Source organism: Mesocricetus auratus, unplaced genomic scaffold, assembly GCF_017639785.1.
Source record: "Mesocricetus auratus isolate SY011 unplaced genomic scaffold, BCM_Maur_2.0 Super-Scaffold_100015, whole genome shotgun sequence".
Classification (NCBI taxonomy): Eukaryota; Metazoa; Chordata; class Mammalia; order Rodentia; family Cricetidae; genus Mesocricetus; species Mesocricetus auratus.
Genome location: NW_024429198.1, coordinates 14,092,892 through 14,098,893, shown reverse-complemented (window position 1 = coordinate 14,098,893; position 6,002 = coordinate 14,092,892).

Here is a 6,002-nt window from a genome sequence, read left to right as displayed (position 1 = left end):
GTATCTTGAGAGATTAACTTTGACATTTAAAAATTCTTCCAAGCAGGGCTGGAGAGATGACTCGGTGGTTAAGAGCACTGGCTGCTCTTCCAAAGGTTCTGAGTTCAATTCCCAGCAACCACATGATGGTTCACAACCATCTGTAATGAGACCTGGTGCCCCCTTCTGGCGCAGGCTCACATGCAAGCAAAACACTATACATAATAAATAAATCTTTTAAAACAAAGAGAGAGAGAACTAATGTAATGTAATTTGATTAAAAACAAAAACAAAACTATTACAAAAATTTCTCCCCACTAGTAATAGTTGGTCTAAGAGCTCCAGATCTAGAACTAAGTCTGGTTAGCTTCCAACTCCATTTAACAGTAGTTGGACTCTAAGCAATTTCTGTAATCTTCAGTTGTTAATTTTTCCTCATAGAGAAAGTGAGCAAAATAATAATATTTACCATGTTGAGTCATTATGACAACTACTTGCGTCATTTTATAAAAGATAATGCAAATTATGGAATAGAGAATGAAAATAAATTCCAACTATCATAACCGTTACCACAACCACCATGACTACATATCCTCAACTATCTACAGTATAATAAATGATTCAGAAATTTTTGTATGTAAGATTTTAAAGCATACATGTTGCTGATACTATCATTGAAATTAAATTATTTGGAGTGTACCCTTCATTGTTTGCCTTCATTTTTTCATTCCAATTGAATATGCAAAGATATAAAATTGACTTCAATATTCTATATTGTAAATATACAGAAACTTGAAAAAGAAGAGTTATAAAATAAGTTTACCTTTAAGTCCTTGAGGCCATTCAGTTTTCTATTTTAAATAACATAAAATTGAAATCCATTATTTCTCTTCCTGTATTAAAAATAAAATTTTAAAGACTGCATCATTTCTTTTTGCTTCCTTCCAACCAATACTTACATGCTGTCTTCTCAAGCTATCACTTTTGGTAAAATGATGTAAGAAAAATTCGATATATAGCTGGCATAATTGTGCATAGTTGCTGTCAAGAATTCCTAGGCAGAGACTGTCATCTTTAAAGGTTGCTGTGACATTTCTAGAATATGCTTTTTCAAATATGAATGAAACATGTTGCCTTTTTGGTTGAGGGTGGGGAAGGTATGGAACCTGACATTTTCCATGCTGCCAAAATTAGAAAACAAAGTATTGGAATGCCAAGATTAATCAGTCACTCAACGAGTATTTATGTAAAAGCTATTTAGGTGCCCAATGTGCGAATGGGACTATTGTTTATCAGGTTTAAATATTTAAGCAAATGGATGGATGAATTCAGAGTTTCTTTTATCGAAATTACATAGACCTGTCAGTGTATTGTAATGTTCATGCACTAGAAACACAAATGCACCTGCAACCATTGGTGGAGCTCATAAAATGACAAAAGGAGCCAAATTTAAAATTTTTAATCCCTTTAAAGTGAAGAAATTTGAAATTTAATCATGTATTTAGATGTAATTTTCACACAGTGCTTTCAGAAAAAGCTATATGGATCTGAAAAAGAATGGGAGAAAAAACATTAAAACATCAGCAGAAATAATCACTGTATTTGTCTAGCTTTTTATATACCATAGATCTAGTAAAGTTAACATAGCCTTTTAGAAGAGAAAACTTTTGGGAAAATGATGCAAGGAAATTTCAATATATTAGTAGTAAAAGCAAAGAAAATAAAATGGAGCTTCAACAGTTAGATAGGGTACACGCTGAGACGAAAACTCAACTTCAGTCTTTTGATTGTTACAAGAGAGGCAAAAACTCATGCTAAGAATCTCAGGCCTGCTTCTAAATATTTCACAATGTGTAGGAGGCTTGCTCAGATAAATTTGGGGATGAAGTTACTGTGTTACCTTCCTGTGGAGTTGTAAATGTCAAATTCCCAACTCAAGATAATTCCACAACTGGAAAAAAAATCTACAAATTGTCTACCAGGTTTCCACTATGTACTTCTTAATCTTTTTAATCCTTTCCTGTTAAGATAGTAAATTATGTCCATTTTGCTAATTTGCATATGCCCTAAAGTAGAACCATTTAAAACAAGAATAAAAACACATATCTGGAAAAAATTCTTTTGTTTTTCACTTTTTTATTTCATTAATCATAGTTGTGGAAAGTGACTTTTCCCCTCTTCTTTTCTACTAAAAGCTTATTAGAATGGAGTTAAGCATTATATACATATTTCAATTAATTAGATTTGCAACCAAATTGCATGCAAATTAAAATATGTAGAATAAATTAAGTGAAATAAATACAATATTGTGGATATTTACATATTTGTATATGGTTTTAATGACTTAAAAGGGACAGATGTTAAAAATATATATTTTATTCTTTAAATTTATTTCATTATTTTAAAAACAGTGTCTCTATGGCTCCAAGCATGTGTACTCATCACTAGCTATTTTGTCGTTTCTGTGCCTCCATTTTGTTTTGGATTTATACTTCAAGCTAGCTTTTAAAGTCCATGTCTATGTATCTTTAAATGTCTTCCTTTCATGTCAGTGGTTCAGTGGACATGGAAATATTAGCAAATAAAACTTGTTCAAACATGTCTGTAAGATCTAAATGTATGCAAATACTGTGGTTTGAAGAAATAAATAAAAATTCCTATGTGGAGATTTCTTGTAAATTAAATTGTGTCCTATTTGAGGGAAGCTATTGTTGGAGTATGTGATCCTTTGATTCATTTCAATATTCTCTTTCTTTACCATCTTTCTCACATTTCCCTAAGTACCTGGCTCACTATGCTGTCTTTCCACAGTTTTAAACTAAATTCCTCAAACATGACACAAATTCTAAGCCACCAGAACTCTATGTGCTATGATAATCATTCTCTGATGCTATGGTTTATTTTAGTGTAATACCCATTCATATGATCTTTGGTAGTTTGCACAGATTTTAAAATCTTTTTTCATAGAAAACAATTAGACATGTGTGCTCCGCAAAACCATTGTACATTATTTTCCTTCACAGAAAACACTTTGGTTGTTTGTATGCCTGTTAAAACTATTGTACATTATTCCTTTTCCAATTTTCAGGTCAGAAGACTGAACCTAAGGCTTTGAACATGTTAGGCAAGGACATTACCACTGTGCTATATTGTCAATATTTTGCATTTTTAATGTTACTATTTTTGCTCCCTTTGAGATGAGGTTGCAGACTGACAGAAAATTTGCTCTGAAGACCAAGAAAGCTTTGATCTTGTGATCCTACTGCCTCAGTAGCTAGGAATGCAGACCTGAAGAATTGTGTGGTATTAAAATAATGTCCCAAATGGTTGTCAGAAAATGAAAGGCTCATTAAGGCACTTCCTCTCAGTCTGAGTAATTCACTGTGGAGAGAAAGAGGAGTCCTGTAAACCTTTAATATGCTTTGTGCATTCTAAACAATGAACTGTTATGTAATATAATTTTTGTTGTTGTTTTGGTTTTTCGAGACAGGATTTCTCTGTGTATCAGCTCTGGCTAAACTGGAACTCGCTTTGTACACCGGGCTGGCCTTGAACTCAGAGAGATCTGGTTGACTCTGCCTCCCAAGTGCAGGTACTTAAGGCAAGCAACAACACTGCCCAGAAATAAAATATTTTTTAATTCTTCCAACAAATGCTTATTGAGAATCTGTACAAATAAACACCTCTATATACTGGGAGAAAGTGACAAAAGCCATATTTTATTTGAACAAGAAAGGTAATAACCACAGGGAAAAAGTCATTAAAGTGTAAAAAAAATGTAGATATGTAAAAAGGGAAGCTATTGCATCCTCCTGACCACATCATGACTCATTCCATGACATAAAATATCCATAATAGTGTATACCTCAATTTAACTAACGGATAAAAAATTTAAATAGAGTAAGAAAGGAGAGGTCAGTGTAAGCACATGATGGAGAAAAGGAAGGGAAATGCAAGTGGTAAGGTAGGTTGGCAAACAGGAAGAGATGAAGGGCTATGAAGAGTCCTATGTCATATTAAGAATCTTGTCTTACACTCAGTAAAATCTTTGCGATGATATCTTAGGGAAGATTTTTAAAACAGAAAAACATAGCACTTTATATTAACTTCTAACTTTAGAAAGATCAATGATGTCGTATTAGGATAGCCAAGTAGGTAGTGAATAGCATATTTGAAGAGGCAGAGTGCTTTTGGGGCAATTATCTTAGTAGCTGTCATAGAGAAAATTATGAGGTCAATTGCAAAGAGGATACATCCACATAAGGCAGAATATAGTTATTCTGCTCATAATGAAATCCTTAGAGATATTAAATTTCTAAGTAATTTAATGTAGTGATTAAAGATAAAGTGATTTGCACATGTGACAAAAAAGTGATGGAGTTCGCTTACTACTAGTGAGTAGGCCAATTGGAAGATGGTGGCAGACACTGGTAAGAAATGATGATATAATTAAATAAGATTCAATTCTATTTTGGACATATGCATTTTGCAGTAAGGTATATTTATGATGAAAGATAAGTTTGTGAGTGACTACCACAAAATAAGTAGGTGTTGTGTACTGAAAGAGTACCAGAGAGAGCCAACACCATTCTTTAAACAACAGAGCCTGCCATTTTTCATTAGTTGTATTCCCCCTGTAATAATCTTATATACGGCTTTGTGATATTTAGCACATATATGTAACAGTTGCTGTATATTATTTTCCAAGAGAAAGGCCAATACTTATTCCACCTTTTTAGGATCCTTTGAAACTTAATAAACTTTATTTCATTTTACTCTTAAAGTGAATGAGATGTAACTATTAATTCACAAAAATGATTGAGTTTTAAGTGGTATGAAGATCCTTTGTCTTCGCTTTTGGTATAAAGATACAAGAACTCATATTGTAAATGGGAATTCTAATATTTGCAAATTATGTTTTGAAAAACCATAGACATCACATCAGCCATGGTATATGTGGATTAATCCATCAGAACATGCCCAATATTCCTGAAGTTATGTAACATTTTATGTGTGTGCTTCTATTCCCACATGTGTGTGTGTTAAAGAGAGAGAATAATTTCAATCTAAGTCAACAAATTTGTAATTACATAGCCTTTGATACTTTTCTGCAAGTAGAAATAATACTTGGCTAAAATTTATAATGCTATGAAGTTATGAACTCAATTCAAAATTTCTAATTATATAAATCATGGAAAAAGAGAACAGACTGATTCTGTTCCTAGGAAAGTTATTCATAAGAACTAATTTATTATAAACTCAGTGGTTTTCATTACAACATTTTCCCATCTTGTAACTTTATTAGTAAAAGAAATACACAGTTATAAATAGAAGAATTATATATAATTTATTACATCTCTGGGTGTCAGAACATTCCTTGCTTTTTATAAAAATGCTCAATAAACAATTTATATTGAAGATATATATATATGGATGAAGAAATGAAAAACCTACATTGTTTCAATTACAACAATAATATTTTTAGAGACAGTAGCCCCATTGACACAGAACACTAATGTAATAAACTATGTACTGGCCATTCCATTGGTCAAGCACAATACCAGAAGTTGAGTGAGAAACTAAAAATATATTGTTATAACATGTTTTGAATTTCATGGCTACCAAGAAATAACTATCATACCATCTTCATTAATAATAGCAACACTGGTGGTCTGTTACTGACCAATTTCTCCACAATTGTCAAATAAGCCTGCCCATCAATCCTACAGCATTTCTGAAGCTAGTTTGGGTTATATTGGAGATCACTGTCACAATTGCTGCTTTTAAAAACAATGAATGACTAAGTAAATGCCAGAACAACTTAGTGTCACTTGACATTTCTGAATGATGATAATTAAAAGACTTCAAATAAGAATTGCATTATAGACACAAGAATTACATTATAAACATCTGTGACTGACACAAGGAGCTACTTGTGTGGAAAAGTAGGACTAATTCCAACAGAAATTTTATTTTAAATAATGACCAACTTGAGAGGTTCAGTGAACTTTGTTTTTCTTTTT